At 39.2% G+C, this 18,079-nt stretch overlaps 1 protein-coding gene across 2 annotated transcripts in view; it reads right to left on the bottom strand.

Annotated features, from left to right (window-relative positions):
• PLS3 (plastin 3) overlaps positions 1-12,243 on the bottom strand; it is a 91,973-nt gene extending 79,730 nt beyond the window's left edge. The window contains exon 1 of one of the 2 annotated variants that reach the window (XM_057537937.1): positions 12,101-12,243. The gene's annotated coding sequence lies outside the window, so the exon portion shown is untranslated. Of the gene's footprint in view, positions 1-7,638; positions 7,658-12,100 lie in introns of those variants that run through there. The other variant, XM_057537940.1, reaches the window with a different exon arrangement.
• Positions 12,244-18,079: the final 5,836 nt, after the last annotated feature.

Here is an 18,079-nt window from a genome sequence, read left to right as displayed (position 1 = left end):
TAAATTAATTAATTAAAAAAAAACAAAAACAAAATACTTGCTGATGGTTGTGCATATCTGTGAATATACTAAAATCCGTTGAACTGTACAATTTACATGGTTGGTACAGAATGTGAATTCTATCTCAATAACACTGCTTTAAAAAGTGAAAAAATATTAATATGTCCCAATATCCCCGTTGATTCTGAAGTTAAGCAGTTCTCACAATGAAAGTGCTATCCGTACATAACGTTCACTCCTGACCATTCACTTAAGACAAGTAAAAGAGGAAGAAAACCAAGGAAGCCTTTGCTTAGTTTTCTGACAGGTTCACATCAATATGTACTTTATTCAATATGATTCATAAGTTACCCATTTGCTGATTAGGTTTTCACAATTTAATCTTTATAGGCAAGGGCCATCCATGGCCATTTATACCCTCTTTCAAATGTATTATATTTATGGAGACCTGCTGTGTGCCAGGTGTACTGTGAAAGAACCAGGAGAATGGGTTTATTTTCTTTTCTCCCTAGAAGAACAGTGTTTTCCATGGTACATGGCAGGAATTTAGTACCGTCTTTGAAGAAAACCATGTACAGCAGACATAGTACATCCAGATATACTGCATTCATTTGATCCCCTCCCACCAAATGAAATGATGACCAGATTTGGAATCCTGGGTTTTCCAGCTCATTTTAAAGTCTGGGACAATCAAGAAGTTCAAGGCAGAAAATTAAGGTGTCAGCTATACCTGTAGTTACTCGCTATTATCCTTGAGTCAGATAAAACTTAACAGAATGCTGTACTACAGAAAGTATGAGAGCTGCATGTGCAAGTAATGGCGAATCAATGTTTTTTAGGGCTTCTACATACATGGATATTTCCACAGCTGCAGAACCAACTACTGCAGAAGTACACGCTGTGCACAACATCTACAATTTAGTAAAGCTGGAAGGAATTTTATTTTTGTAAAAACTAAATGGGGTGTGGCTCATTTTCTTGCCAAAGGGCTATTTTATTCCAAGACACTGGTGTCTGCTGACCTTCATTTATAGGCTGAGCAATGTTCTATTTAAGTAAAATTAACTCATGGTGGGCACTTTTTTTAGGATGCAATAATTATTGCAAAGAAATAACAATGTTTAAATTTGATTTGTTCTTAGTTTAGATTTGATTATATTGGGTTATACATGAATGTCTTTGTTCACACAAGGTTTAAATTTAGAAATTATTTTATGTTGAGAAAAAAGGCCATATTTAAGTTCCTTTTCTACATGTAAGAATATTTTTAGGTTTCATGAAATCCAATATTATGTTTTTTCTTCCAGACTGCAGGAGTATCTTACCATCTTTGTAGGCCTGGCACCTAACAGTCTTCATTAAACTTGTTTTAGTTGAATGATGAAGCCATTCCACAAATAGACTAATTAAGGCATTGTCCATGTTACTATCTTTGGCTATTACTCCATCTATAGTTTGTACTATCTCAATATATACTTGACAACTCTGGGCACATTTTGAAGTTTTCCTGAGGGTTACGTCTCTTTATAAATGCCTTATAGGCCACCTTTTATATAATCTTTACACATTTCAAGGTACTTGACACAGCAATCCTCCCTTCATCTTTACACAAACCTTCTCTGGTTAGGGAAGTTTGCCACCTTCTGCTTGCACCTATAAATATATTCTAGTTTGCTTTTATTTTTCGCAGGGCTGGGGGCCCAACTAATGCTGGAAAACTTTGATTTAGGATAAGATACCAAATGTATGGGTTGGCTTATATCTTTAAACACGTAAATCTATCAGTATTACTTTTTGGTTATCTATACTGCATGGTAATTTGGCTATCTTTGTTTTTTAATTATCATAAGACAAAATATAAAATTTTAATTATTCATAACCACTTGCAAAACTGATTCAACTGTAGCTTTAAACTGGAGACCCACGAACTGCTCAAAATATTTGTTGAATGTGTCAATGTCCTTCATCATTTCCTGGTTTTTGCTTTTGAAAACTTCCACTAGAGGAAATAATGGGCATCGTAAATTTAAAATTAATATGTTTTGGATTCACCCACGTCTAAAGGCTACATGTCATCTCGGAAAGATATGGATTTAATTTATAACTCTCTGCCTTCCCCAGCATTTTAAGTTTTCACTAACTTATTTTCTCTTTTCTCCTATTTTTTCAAAGGTAAACTTTTAAACATTCATGTTTATACTATTTCTACTATTGTAGAAACACTGAAGAACTTGAAGCTTTTTTCCCTCCCCCCAAAAACAGGCATCAACATTACCTATTACCTTTCACCCTGCTCTAAGCTAAATTTGTTAGTGGCAATGACTTTATAATGGTGTCTGTCATGTATTAAAAGAGTCACGTTTCCAATTTTCCTTTGAGGGTGAATTTAGACTGTTGGATGGCATATCCTCATAAAAGGGTACATTAATGGTAAAGGGGTTTCTTAGCTAAGCCAAGAGGCTTCTTCAACCTGAAACATTGTTAAAATCCTCCACATTCATAATGAAAAGCATTGGAAAGTCATATTTTCACAATACCATTACATAAAACAGAAAAAATAAACTATCTTATTTATCTTCAATGGTGATACTTAAAGGAAAAAAAAGTTTAAATTAGAGGAAAATGAAGAGGTAGCTACAGATACCTGATAAAGATCACCTAAGGCAACATTAATTGACCTGTAAATGGGAACACTGATTGAGCACCTAATATACGCCAGTTTCTTTATAAATGTTCTCCTTTAATTTTAAAGACAACACTGAAAACAAGTGATATTATCCCCATTTTATAGACAGTGAAATTGAGGTTTAGAGGAATTAAGGAACTTCCCCAATGTCACGGAGATATAAAATAGCAAAACCATGGGAACCCATATTTTATGCTAAAATCCATTCTGACTATGAAATATAGCATGTACATGATCCCTCTGAGAACAAAAAAAGGAGGTGGTAAGAACGAGTTGTCCAGTCAGACAAAACTTTCCCCATCACTTCCGGGTCATCATGGGATGCCCGGACCAACATGGTCCTTAGTGCCACCAGTGAACTGGCGTAAGGAGACAGACATCCAGGAAGGGTCTGTGAAGCAGCATGGGATAAGTTTAGAGAGAGATATGCAGTGTACAATGAGCCATTTAAATATATAAAATATTTGTTAAGTGTTGTAATTTGGGGATTCACCATATACTGAATGAAACATAAAACTTTGAGTTTATTGAGTACTGTCAACATACAGGCACACATCATTTTATTGCGCTTTCCAGATATTGCACTTTCTACAAATTGGAGGTTTGTGCTAACGCTGCATCAAGTGAGTCTACTGGCACCATTTTCCAATATGTGGAAATGTGTCACATTTTGGTAATTCTCACCACATTTCAAACTTTTTCATTATCATTATATTTGTTATAATGATTGGTGATCAGTGATCTTCGACGTTACTAGGACACACTGGAGCCTCAGATGATAATTGGCATTTTTTAAACAATAAAGTATTTTTAATTATGTACATTTTTTTAGATGTAATGCTATCACACACTTAATAGACTACAGTATAGTGTAAACATAACTTTTATATGCACTGGGAAGCCAAAAAAATTGATGTGACTCACTTTATTGCGATAGTCTGGAACCAACTGAAGTATCTCCCAGGCGTGGCTGTACTTCAAGAGACTGACAGCCTGAGATAAAAAAGCCTATCAACAAACACAGCCATTTCTATGTCCGTGAGTCTATTTCTGTTTTGTAAATAAATTCATTTGTATCATTTTTTTAGATTGCACATATAAGTGATATATGATATTTGTCTTTGTCTGACTTACTTCACTCAGTAAGATAACCTCTAGGTCCACCCATATTGCTGCAAATGGCATTATTTCATTCTTTTTTATGGCTGAGTAATATTCCCTTGTGTATATGTACCACATCTTCTTTATCCATTCATCTGCTGATGGACATTTAGGTAGCTTCCATGCCTTGGCTATTGTATATAGAGCTGCTATGAACATTGGGGTGCATGTATCTTTTCAAATTAGGGTTTTCGTCTTTTCCAGATATATGCCCAGGAGTGGGATTGCTGGGTAATATGGTAACTCCACAGATATAGAAAAAAAACTTATGGTTACCAAAGGGGAAGGGGGTGTTAAATTAGAAGCTTGGGATTAACATATACACACTCTATATATAAAATAGATAACCAACAAGGACCTACTGTATAGCACAGGGAACTACACTCAATATCTTGTAATAACCTATAATGGCAAAGAAGCTGAAAAAGAATATATAAATATATATCTTTATATATATACAGCCATTTAACCAACTTCAGGATTAAAAGTCTCTTCATGATACTGAAAGTTTATGGTCACAAGTAAGCTTTCTGTACTTGAACTGAGTTTTACAGCAATCTGAAATCTAAAGGCTAATTAAATACAAACCTGTCTCCCTTCCCCAATTAACAGTTCTGTTTCAAAAAATAGAACTTCCTATGATTGTACACCCCACAGGATTCTACTTCATCCTCCTTTGCACCTGCTAACTAGATCAGAGGAAACCAAAATATTTCCAAGACATATACTTTACCTAAACCAGCTCCATACGAAACACTATATAAAGAATGGCTTTTTTTTTTTTGAGTGCTGCTGTTTGAAATCAAGGCTCTTTTTGCTTACACCAATGTTTAAATTTCAGAGATTGTCAAAGGAATTCATCTTTAAAACAAAAATCTTTGCAATTTCTCTTCTAAATATTTATCTCAAAGAAATAATCAGAGTCATGAAATGGTTTTTGCCGCAGGGTGTTCACTGAAGCGTTATCTATAAGATATGTAAAGAACAAAAACTTCCAACAACCTGGAATTAGTGAAATAAATTATGAAATATCCATTATATAGAATATCATGCAGTAATCTTAAATATTTTCAAAAATATCTGATTACACGAAAACATGTTCATAATATAAGTTAAAAGAATGGGATACAAACAGTATATACAGTATGATCCCAATTTTAAAAATATCTAACGTTCTACACAGGAAACATGAAAAAATATGAACAGGTGGTACAATTATGAGTAATTTTTATTTTTCTTCTTTATAAACCCTTTTGTTTTCTTCTCATATTTTTAAAGTGGTCTTGTATTTTTTTATTCCAAAGTAAACTGATTAAAAAATATCCTAAGTACACACTACTTAAGACACTTTTCCGGCAGATTAACTAAATATACCTATTGACTATTATAGCAATAGGATATACCCTAGGAATCATGTCTTATCATTTTCACCTCTGAGAAAACAATCTTAAATGGTAATTCTCCCTCACCTGAAATACAAGCACCAAGATGTCAAAAACAACAATAAGAAATGGCAAAAATGGGAATATGCAAGCAAGTAAAGAAATACAGGAAAAAAAGCTTAAAAATTACATTCATCTATAAAGGACAATGTATTATTCAGTGTCAATAGCAGAATGTCAATCTGAGAGCAACACTATGTAATTAGAGCATATAATGTAGAATGCAATAATATGAATATTCAAAGCTATTATGCTGCCCTCTCAAATTCTATTTTATAGAAAGTAAAAATTTTATATATATACTTTTTATGTAAACAAGTATTATATATACATACAAATTTAAAACAGCTTAAGAGAGTCAGCGTTGTATTTTCAATATATGGGTTACAAGATTACAAAAAAATGATTTGCTATTTAATCTTTTAAAACAGAGATGGTAGAAATAAGAGATCAGGGGCTTCCCTGGTGGCGCAGTGGTTGAGAATCTGCCTGCCAATGCAGGGGACACGGGTTCGAGCCCTGGTCTGGGAAGATCCCACATGCCGGGGAGAAACTGGGCCCGTGAGCCACAACTACTGAGCCTGCGCGTCTGGAGCCTGTGCTCCGCAACAAGAGAGGCCCGCGCACCGCAATGAAGAGTGACCCCTGCTGCCGCAACTAGAGAAAGCCCTCGCGCAGAAATGAAGACCCAACACAGCTAAAATAAATAAATAAATAAATTTATAAAAAAAAAAAAAAAAGAAATAAGAGATCAGATTTTATAAAAGAAAATGATTTCTTTTAGCAAAGAGAAACTTCTCTTCAGAACTAGTCATAGGATATCAGGTTATTTCAAAAGTCCTTTAACTCAAGGCTTTCTGCTTATTCCATTTTCATTAAGTACTCTCACTTCACAAATGCTATTTTAACAAATGTTAGCAAACATAATTTTAACAAAATAAAAATGCATAATAACACAAAGAATGACAGAGTTAAAGAACTATCATGTAATTGTCAAGATGACAACAGACAGTGAAAATTAATTCCAAGTTAATAGTTTTGAGGGTGGGGGTTGAAAATGACCCTCAGGGGCTTCCCTGGTGGCGCAGTGGTTGAGAATCTGCCTGCCAATGCAGGGGACACGGGTTCAAGCCCTGGTCCGGGAAGATCCCACATGCCACGGAGCAACTGAGCCCGTGCGCCACAACTACTGAGCCTGCGCTCTAGAGCCTGCGAGCCACGACTACTGAAGCCTGCGCACCGCAACGAAGAGTAGCCCCTGCTCGCTGCAACTAGAGAAAGCCCGCACACAGCAACGAAGACCCGATGCAGCCAAAAAAAAAAAAAAAAGGAAAAGAAAAGTAAATGACCCCTCAGAAGTCATCTAGCCCAACATGTTTGTTTTTCAGATGAAGACCTGCATTAACGTCTCACCTTTTCTGTGTTAATGATGGCACACCACTTAAACGTAAGTTGATCTCCTCCATTATGCACTTTTCCATACCTGCATATGCAATTTAGAGTGCAATTATAAGGAGAAACATTTGATTTTTCATGCGTAATTTTACACAAAACCTCCTATTACGGGCAATCACAAAACTAAGAATGAAGTATGATAAGCCAAAGTATTTTGTAACCATTACCAATGAACGCCAAAATACTGCTCAGTAGTTACTTGGGAAAGGTTAAAAAAAAAAACCACCACCACATTAATGGCTTTTACAGGCTACTTGGCACAATATTTGAGGGAAAAAAATATAAGAAAGTATTACACATATAGGTTTTTATTCTCTTGTTATCAACCATTTCTCTTATTTTTCATTACATTATGTCTGGCTTTATTTCTTCTTAGCTTGTAAAAGTGGATGGCTGGAGAACATTTACAGACAAGTAAAAATGTGGCAAGACTTAAGTGATGAGAATTCTACCATTTCTGTAAACTCTTATTAAAGCTTTAGTGTTTCTATGATATACTACTACAGTACTTTGAATTTATATAGCACCTGTCTGCTGAAGAGCCAAGGCTTACATAGCTCATTTATCCTTTCAGCATGCCTGTGAAATATACAGATTGAAAACAGATGGCTTACAAATAAAGTAAAATCCAGATATGAAAACAGAGAACTTCCATGATTTACTGAAGATGGCCTGTCTGTGCAAACTGTAGAGGCCTAAAAGATCCTGGAGTCCACACTCAATGCCTTTTCTAATAAACAACACTACCTCCTTATCATCAAACAAATTTCTAGACTGTTAAGAGAAATTAAGCTTTGTCATAATATAAAATCAGTAAGTTTAATGTGCCAAAAATCCTTGATAAGGAATGATATAAATGGTACCTCCATATTTTAAAGAAATAACATTACTCACAGAATAAGCCACTGGTGATCATCTTCCTGGATAGTCACCAATTTGCCTACAAGGTATTTAGCTTGGTTCAATATAGTTGCATTAAAATTGGAAAAAAATCAACTGATAAATATAACTGAAATAAGCCAGACTATATCTATATAAAAGATATATCTTATAAAAGAAAAAAAAATCCCAGCAGACCAAAATCCTTGAGCCATGCCCTCATTTTATAAATGAGAAAATGTGTGGTGTCTGGCACATGTATGTACTCAATGTTAGTTATCAATATAATAATCTTAAGTGACTTTCTCAAGGTCAAACTATGAGTCAGTGTCAGAGCCATGTCTAGAATCTAGTTATTCTGAAGCAAGTCCAACATACGTCCCCCTTAGCATTGTAATTTTCATTTAACAGCAATGCTTTTTCATCCCTAAAACAGTTTATACTCACCAATATTTGTCTTTCAAGTGCTAATAGGGCAAATTCAATGTTATTAATTAAGCATATTGAATTTTTGGAAACTGTCTCACCTCCATAACTACCATTGGCCCAAGTATTATCAGATCTTCTCCTGAGACTGACATTTCATGATCAGACAGTTTTTTATATTTCTAGGTCATAATTTTAATCAAAGCTCTCTCATCACTAAAAACAGCTAGTCGTGACCACTGGTATCTAAAAGACCTTCCAACAGTATAATGTATCCGAAAAACTTTTGAAACCTCCAACACAATGAACGTACATCATATGGTGCATCACTCTCTAGAATAATTATAGACTCAAAACATGATCTAGCTGTTTTCTTCTAAACTGAGTTTTATTATTTTCACAGATTAAACTTTCCCCCTCTGGATTACTTTTCACCAAAAGAGCATGAGCAAGTACAAAATGATTCCAAAAACAGTTACCCAAGTTTTCATGTATTGATAGATGTTCGTTTTCAATTTTATACCAGCTACTTTTGGAATCTGTACTAAACAGCAAAAACAAACAGTTTGGCATATTCATTCCACCTAGATTATAGCAATAGCAAATTCATGAATTTATCATATGTGCTAAGAATATTATGTCAGTAAATTTCTTGGAAAGGTTAAGTAGAAATGCTTAAAACAGAATATGGAAAAATGGCAAGTGAATTTTCTTCCTTTTGTCATCAGTTTCACCATAAAGAATCTCCTTAGTGCTCAAGTACCACGGCCAAGTTTCTACCCCCTTCTTTTCTGTAACAGTCACGTTGTTTGCCTAGGAGCAAAATTTCATGGGGTTCCTAATAGTGCCCTGGATATTGACATTCTGCCAGTATAAACAGTCACAGTCAAGTCTAATGTGCTTGTAACCATTTGTAGAAGAGACTTAATCTCAACCCAAATATTACTCACTAGTCATAATTAATCCTTCTACCCAAAATGCATTAAGCCTAGACATTTTTAGCAATTGACTCTAAATGATGGCCTCAGACTAGACTAGAGACCTTGGACCTCAGTGTTGATTGTCTGTGTTAAATCAAGGCAGAGCATAATTTATTTGGCTCTCCCACCCCAGGTAAAGAGTTTGATAACTTTGTAGATCTAATTGTAGAAATTAAGAAGTAGACTCATAATCCTCTAATTTTAATGAAAGCCTGGGTTCATTAGATCATATGACTAAAAAATGAAGTCAGTAGTTGTAAATGAGTGGACATACCGAGACAATGAAAGACTGTGGTTGTAGAGCCTAGGGAAAATCCTGTTTTGACATGAGTTAATACTATCTTAAAAAGAACTTCTCTCCCTACCACTTTAACCTCGTTGGATAGTTGTGCTCTTCTTTTTTTAAGGTTAAATATTTGTTAGGAGTTCCATCTAAAATTATATTATCACCTCTCTTCCACTAGGGGGGTCTATCTACCAGTGTAGTTAACTCCAATTAACTCAGGTGCAGTTTGAGTCCACTTCCAGCTAATCTGTGCCGCAAGGCTAGCCTTGTGGTCAGAACTATGTGCTTTAAAGTTGTTCTAGTTTTTAGGCTCAGAAACCCATGCACAGCATGAAAATGTCGTGCTCAAGTCATTCAGAGGTTGCTGCAGTAAGTAGACAAGGATTTTTGGCTGAAGCATACAAAAGCCAAAATCTCTTAAATATTCCCAGTTTCCTTTTTAGCTGCCCTAGTTGTTTTCAAGACTGAATACGTATCAACTGGATCCATTTTTGTAAATAAGTAAAGCTTTTAAACTCTCAACCTCAGAGATTCCTCTGCCCATTTCTACACTCCGCAATATATAATCTGAATAGCAAAAACTGCCACGTTTTTCCAACAGCAACCTTAACTTGGGCCACTTGGGTGGGTATTGGTCATTATGGGAGTTGTTTCTGTGGCCTCTCATTATTCTACTAAAGTACTGACAGGTAAAAACCCAACTAGCTCGGTTTCTTAAATTTAGTGTCCACTGTTTTCCTGCCTGATTTCTGATCCAATTAATTCCAAACGACAATAACTGATGGTTAATTTTAGCCAAGAGATTATCCACCACCTTCAAGCAGATGCCTAATATAGAGAACAGTTCAACTGGAATATAGGCCAGACCCAGGGACATGGACAAAGCCTAAGTTTTTAAAAACACTATCTAATGGGATATGGCTTCAAATCTATCATTTAGGAATGAAATAGGGCATGAATAAATGGACGATTTTTCTAGAAAATAATTAGTAAGATATTTTTAAAATTTAGAAAAGCCATAACTAGATTGAAGGGCCACAGGGGAGATATATACCCCAGCACAAATATATTTCAAGCCCTTATTTTAAAAACAGCTTCTGTTTTTTATTTTGGATAAAATCTGAGCACCAAATTCCCTTTCTGTTCCCCTCATCCAAATCCAAGTAGAACTCCCTTGAGTAGAGGCTAGTTCACACCGCCCCCTCCCCTTTTTTGTCACGGTAGTTTTGGGAAAATGAACTTCAGCCATTACATTCCAGTTTTAAAGTCAAAAGAAGTCATGTGACCATTACCCTAGGGGCATCAGAGACTTGGGGCACGTGATGCCAATTGACATATGTGGGGCTTCGGCCACTATGTTGGAATTCACTGTAAATTGGATCTTCAGGATCAAGTTTAAGCTCCCAAATACACTGTGACATCTTGTAAAGCGCAGTGTGCGCTTACCTCTCAGTAGTTTTTAATTTCACCTAGGTTTTCTACCTACTGTGCAGCCAGCCAGGCTCTCTTCCCCACCCCCCATCCCTGGTAACAGGTCGGGCACCCCGAGCATCCCATCTATCTGATCCTAAACGGCGAGGCTCTCCAACCCAGTTAGTTCTAAACTCAACCTTGAGTACCACCCGGCATGTTGTGCAGATCGCGTGTGGAGCAAGAATTTGCGTCGCGTACAGGAAATGTCAGAATGCATTAAGCCCACTCCACCTCCCAGGTTGGGATCTTCTGCCCTGGAGCCTGGCCGTTGGAGCCGCCAGCACATTAGAGCAAGTAGCAGCAGCGGCGGCGGCAACTCTGGGACTGGCGAGAAGCCCGGGCGGGGGTGGTCGGCGTCCCCCGGCCTCTCATTAGACCGCTAAGTACTGCGAGTGGGGAAAAGTAAACACCGGCAAGTGCAGCTCTGTGGGAGGAGGGGGATGTTGCCCTCGCCCCCCGCCCCTTCGGCTCTGCCTCCCGAGGAGCCCCGGGAGGTGCCGGGCGGCCGCTGCCCCGACCGCGCGCTCGAGGCTGCAGAGCCAGAGGAGCTGAGAAGGGAGAAGACGGGCGGCGCGGGATCTGGGGAGAGGAGAACGGAAAGGTACTGCCCTAATGGCCCGGAGATGTCCTGCTACAGAAAGGAAAAAAGTGCTTACTCATAGGGAGACGCGGTGGGATAGCGATTCGCTCGCTAATGGCAAGGGAAGCAGGCGGCAGGCAGGCAACCGGAGCCTCGTTCCTTCCCTGGGCCACCGCACCCCGTGGAGCCCGGGGGCCGGGGTGAGCCCGTGAGGTCACCCGAGGAGGGCGAGCGGGGGCTGGAGGCGTCGCCGGCGACCGGCTCCGGGATTTCCTGAGTCCGGAGCCGGCGGAGGAGGGGGGAGGAGGGTGGCAGTAGCTGAAGAAGGACGACAGAGGGAAGTTAGGCGCTTGGTTTCCACTTCGGGGCCGCCGCCACGGAAGGGGAGAAGGGCAAGGGCTGGCGTCAAGGACTCCAGCCCAAGTTTGGCAACAAGTTAAGAGCAACTAGTGAGAAAGCACCATCTCTCCAGTGAAGAGCAGAAAACGTGTTTGCGGCGGGCGGTGGTCGTGGGGAACACTCGGTCACTCCCACCCGTCCTTGATGCGAACGATCGCTTTGGCGCCGAAGGTCTAGGACAGAAATTTCTGCAGCCTCCCTCTCAGTCCCCCGCCTCCCGTGCCAGGCACTTTCCTGCCGAGGTTCCCGGAGATGCTCTCTCCTGGACCCACTCATGCCCACGCCCAGGGATCCCGCTCCCCTCGTGCCCTCCCGCGCCTGCAGAGCACTTACATAAAGTCGCAGAGTACCGGATCTGGCCAGACAGCCTCCAACCGACGCACTCAGACAACTTCTGCCGCTCGGAATTTTTGCGGCTGTGGTTCTAAAGCCAGCGCTCCCGCCCCTCCTGCCAGCCCCCTCCGCCCCTCGGCCGCCGCCATTGGCTCCGGTGGTGCTAGCAGTCGGCTGGGAACCAGGAAGGGGATTGGGCCACGCGCCTGTCACATCAACTGGGTGGGGAGTTGGGAGAATAGGCACCGGGATGGGCGCCCTGGAGGGATGGGGAGTGTAACTCAGCAGCTGGGAGCGGAGATTGGTCCTCCGCTCTCGTTTCTTCCCCTCCCTGGCTATGAAGAGATTAGAAGTCCTCACAGCCTGGCTCGGGGACCACGTTCCAAAAGATGGTGTGGAATAAACGAAGAGATGAGAATGTTGGAGCGAGAGTTTGAACGTCACCAAGCCCCTATTTAAGTCTCTGGAGAGTACAGTTTCAACCCAGAATCGTAAAGAGAATCTCGGCATGGGAAGGGACTAGTAATACTAGTACTTAGTTTCTTCTGCTCCAATCAGCCTGCGTGCGGAACAACGCAGAGGGAAAACCTCAGCAATCTTCCCTTTCCAACGACGTCTAGGGAGCAGATATATGGACAGGACGAGGCTCTCATGTTTTTGGCTTCGTGCCCAAGTAAATTGTTGACCAAAATCACCTGTCTGGTCTGTTTGTCCATGCGGAAAGGAATGAGAGGTGGAGGTGGGAAGGGAAGGTGGAAATAACGTGGTTCCCATTCGTTTGACTGGAAATGGATGTCAATTTTCATCAGTCTCCTTTCACCAGAGAAAACTTGGAGACATGCTCCTGCTTCCCAGAGGACCCTTTCTTCTTCTTGGCCTCTGTGTCATAATTGACCTCTTTCATTAATACGCGCGGAGGTTTCCCCTCCTTATTGTGCATTCCAATCCTTTGGCTCACTCCAGGTCCAAAATCAGCTCCAAGGACCAGAGTTTGACGGATTCTCCAGGGTCAGGTCAAGAGACTGGCTTGTGGCACAGCTGTAGAAGAGAAAGGCTAAGCCCTTTCCTGTTTCAGTCACAACCGTTTTGTTCAGGAAATGTGTGCTTGGAAAGTTTTTTAAGAATTAAAAATTGGTTCAATTACTTCTCATTTTATATGCACTACAAAAATTGCTAAATTAAGAGTGGCCTGGGGGGCTTCCCTGGTGGCGCAGTGGTTGAGAATCTGCCTGCCAATGCAGGGGACACGGGTTCGAGCCCTGGTCTGGGAAGATCCCACATGCCGTGGAGCAACTGGGCCCGTGAGCCACGACTACTGAGCCTGAGCGTCTGGAGCCTCTGCTCCGCAACAAGAGAGGCCGCGATAGTGAGAGGCCCGCATAGTGAGAGGCCCGTGCACCGCGATGAAGAGTGGCCCCCACTCGCCGCAACTGGAGAAAGCCCTCGCACAGAAACGAAGACCCAACACAGCCAAAAATAAACATAATAAATAAATAATAAATAAAATTTTTTTTAAAAAAAAAGAGTGGCCTGGGACTTCCCTGGCAGTCCAGTGGTTAAGACTCAGCGCTCCCAATGCAGGAGGCACGTGTTCCATCCCTGGTCAGGGAACTAAGATCCCGCATGCCTCAGGGCGCGGCCAAAAAAAAGAGTGGTCTGAAAATCGAATGATCTTGTCAAGGAACCCTCACTTCATTTGCTATTATGAATTTCCGTAGAGAAATTAACCTATAGTGAGTGCCAGCGCTTCTTGAATAGGCAGAAGAAGGGAGTTCATATACTGCCTAAAGGCTACACTAGCAGAGAAGGAATTGGCACTGGGAAAAAGGCTCATTAAATATTAATTAATGATTAACCAACTGGAAGAACATATGAAAGGCACAGAAAGGTGAAAAAGAAATGAGAGAGCAATCTGGCTATCGGAAATATTAAATTTCTGGTATGAGGGATTTTGTACTGGGTCAGGTTTGGGTCAGCACAAAAATACTGATTTCAACATGTTCGTGTTGTGTGGACTGTGAAGTGTACCGCCACACACATTTACAAGAGGATCCACAGTGAGATTTCTGGCTTTCAGTAATTGGCCCAAGGTTTGGTATGGTTTCTGGAATTCTTTACACAAAATTTCTAGATACACTAATACAGTACTTCAGTTTTCTACATTTTATGGCGTCTGTTAAGTGGCCACTGAAGAGCTTCCACCTGCTTTAAAACTTAAATTTACAGACTTAGAATGTCTGTATGAAGGGACTGTGCAAGCTAAATTTTCGAGTATGGATATATTTGTCTCAATTACTTAACTTAGTATTCTATTTTAGTTTATTTTTCAAGTGTTAGAATTTAGAATAAGTCAAAATATTAAGAATTCTATGCATATGCTATTTACACTTTCCTGTTGTTTTTTTTTTTTTTCAAAAAAGCTTACATGGAAGCTTTACTTTATTTACTAACACTGAGGATGTCAGAATTCAGTAAGAGTTTGTGATCAAGAAATGTCACTTTAATGGAAGTACAGTGGTCACAGTTTCAAAGCCACAGGGTGCCCAGGTAATGGCACTGTGTCTCAGTGCCTCGGTAGTTTCCAGCGGATAAAACTTGCCCTATTTGGATGCTGGTTGAGATTCCTGTTTAACAAGCTCAACAAAGTAGAACTCCATTTTAATGAACACTGCTATGATAGCCATCTTGATGTAACTAAGCTACTTCTGTGTTACCCAAAATCTAAAAGTCCTTTTCAGAGGCTAACATTTTGCTCTAAGAAAGGAGCCTCAGACTCAAAGCTCTATTCAAACTGCATTTCTTTCTGATCTTTCACACCATCAATTTAAGCCATATAGGATCATTCACAAAGTAACCCAAAGTTGGTAGTTTTCCTATCTATATAAAGAGGCTTGCAGGGACTTCCCTGGTGGTCCAGTGGGTAGGACTCTACGCTCCCAATGCAGGGGACCCGGGTTCGATCCCTGGTGGGGGAACTGGATCCTGCATGCATGCCACAGCTAGGAGTTTACATGCCACAACTAAGAAGGCTGCATGCGGCAACTAAAAGATCCTGTATGCCAGAACTAAAAGATCCCGCGTGCCGCAACTAAGACCCAGCACAGCTAAAATAAATAAATAAATATTAAAAAAAAAAAGAGGCTTGCACAGCTGGTCTTCAGTGTCCCTTTCAGAAGCTCAAAGGCAGATCATAGGGCCTAATTCATCTTTTAAAAATTGAGTTATAATTAACATACAATATTATGTTAGTTTCAGGTGTACAACATGTTGATTTGATATTTTTATATGAGATGATCACCACAATAAGTCCAGTTACCATCAATCACCATACAAGTTGTTATAATATTATTGACTATATTCCATACATGTACATTACATCCCTGTGACATTTATTTTATAGCTGGAAGCTTGTACCTTTTATTCCCCTTCACCTATTTCACTCATTCCCCCATGCCCCCTCCATTCTGGCAACCAGCAGTTTGTTCTCTGTATCTCTGAGTCTGTTTCTGTTTTGCTTTGTTTGTTCGTTTGTTTGCTTTTTAGATTCCACATATAAGCGAAATCATACGGTATTTGTTTTTCTCTATCTGGCTTATTTCTGTTAGCATAATACCCTCCAGGTCCATCCATGTTGCCACAGATGGCAAGATTTCATTATTTTTTTATGGCTGAGTAATATTCCACTGTATGTATGTACATCACATCTTCTTTATCCATCCCTCTATTAATGGGTACTTGGGTTGCTTCCATATCTTGGCTATTGTAAATAATGCTGCAGTAAACATAGGAATGCATATATCTTTTCAAATTAGTGTTTTTGTTTTCTTTGAATAAATACCCAGAAGTGGAATTGCTGGATTGTATGTTAGTTCTATTTTTAGTTTTTTGAGGCACCTCCATATTGTTCTCCATAGTGGCTGTATCAATTTACATTCCCACCAACAGTGCAAGAGGGTTCCCTTTTCTCCACACCCTTTCCAGCATTTGTTGTTTGTAGATGTTCTGATGATGCCCATTCTGACCGTGTGAGGTGATACCTCATTGTAGTTTTGATTTGCATTTCTCTAATGATTAGTGATGTTGAGCATCTTTTCATGTGTTTGTTGGCAATCTGTATATCTTCTTTGGAGAAATGTCTATTTAGGTCTTCTGCTCATTTTTGGATTGGGTTGTTTGTTCTCTTGATATTGAGCTGCATGAGCTGCTTGTATATTTTGGAGATTAATCCTTTGCCAGTTGCTTCATTTGCAATTATTTTCTCCCATTCTGAGGGTTGTCTTTTCATCTTTTTTATGGTTTCCTTTGCTGTGCAAAAGCTTTTAAGTTTCATTAGGTCCCATTTGTTTATTTTTGTTTTTATTTCCATTTCTGTGGGAGGTGGGTCAAAAAGGATCTTGCTGTGATTTATGTCATAGAGTGTTCTATGTTTTCCTCTAAGAGTTTTATAGTGTCTGGCTTTACATTTAGGTCTTTAATCCATTTTGAGTTTATTTTTGTGTATGGTGTTAGGGAGTGTTCTAATTTCATTCTTTTACATGTAGCTGTCCAGTTTTCCCAGCACCACTTATTGAAGAGGCTGTCTTTTCTCCATTGTATATTCTTGCCTCCTTTATCAAAGATAAGGTGACCATATGTGTGTGGGTTTATCTCTGGGCTTTCTACCCTGTTCCATTGATCTATATTTCTGTATTTGTGCCAGTACCATATTGTTTTGATTACTATAGCTTTGTAGTATAGTCTGAAGTCCAGGAGCCTGATTCCTCCAGCTCCGTTTTTCTTTCTCAAGATTGTTTTGGCTATTTGGGGTCTTTTATGTTTCCATACAAACTGTGCAATTTTTTGTTCTAGTTCTGTGAAAAATGCCATTGGTAGTTTGATAGGGATTGCATTGAATCTGTAGATTGCTTTGGGTAGTAGAGTTAGTCATTTTCACAATGTTGATTCTTCCCATCCAAGAACATGGTATATCTCTCCATCTGTTTGTATCATCTTTAATTTCTTTCATCAGTGTCTTATAGTTTTCTGCATACAGGTCTTTTGTCTCCTTAGGTAGGTTTATTCCTAGGTATTTTATTCTTTTTGTTGCAATGGTAAATGGGAGTGTTTCCTTAATTTCTCTTTCATATTTTTCATCATTAGTGTATAGGAATGCAAGAGATTTCTGTGCATTAATTTTGTATCCTGCTACTCTACCAAATTCATTGATTAGGTCTAGCAGTTTTCTGGTAGCATCTTTAGAATTCTCTATGTATAGTATCATGTCATCTGCAAATGGTGACAGTTTTACTTCTTCTTTTCTGATTTGGATTCCTTTTATTTCTTTTTCTTCTCTGATTGCTGTGGCTAAAACTTCCAAAACTATGGTGAATAATATTTAGCCTATTATTCTTGATTGTTTGATTCTCAAATATGTTAGGCCAGATTTTAGTGTATTTAAAAGTGTCTGTGTGCATAAGAGTGTGTGTGTGTGTGTGTGTGTGTGAGAGAGAGAGAGAGAGAATATAATATGATTTTTAAATGCTATAAGTATTTGAAGGCAGATGGATGGATCAAGAGACTGAAAAAGGAGCTTTCACCACATAGGTCATTGGTTAACTACCATAAATATTTGAGTCTGTGTCTACTAAACAAACAAAATGTGACTTTAAAAAGAGATTGACAGAGTTATAACATAGATGAACTTTGAAAATATTATGCTAAGTGAAAGGAGCCAGTTACAAAAGACCACATATTGTATGATTCTATTTATCTGAAATGTACAAAAAGGGAAAATCCATAGAGACAGAAAGTAGATTCATTGTTGCTCGGAGCTGGGGTGGGAAGGGGTGGATTTGAAGGAAAATGGGGAGTTACTGCTGATGGGGTTCCCTTTTGGGGCCATGAAAATGTTCTAAAATAAACTGATGGTTGCACAACTCTGTAAATACACTAAAAACCATTGAATTGTACCATTTAAGCAGGTGAATTGTATGGTGTTGT

This window comes from Balaenoptera acutorostrata, chromosome X (genome assembly GCF_949987535.1).
Source record: "Balaenoptera acutorostrata chromosome X, mBalAcu1.1, whole genome shotgun sequence".
Lineage (NCBI taxonomy): Eukaryota > Metazoa > Chordata > Mammalia > Artiodactyla > Balaenopteridae > Balaenoptera > Balaenoptera acutorostrata.
The sequence above is the reverse complement of the archived record's forward strand: the minus strand, read 5'-3'. Positions and strand labels throughout refer to the sequence as shown.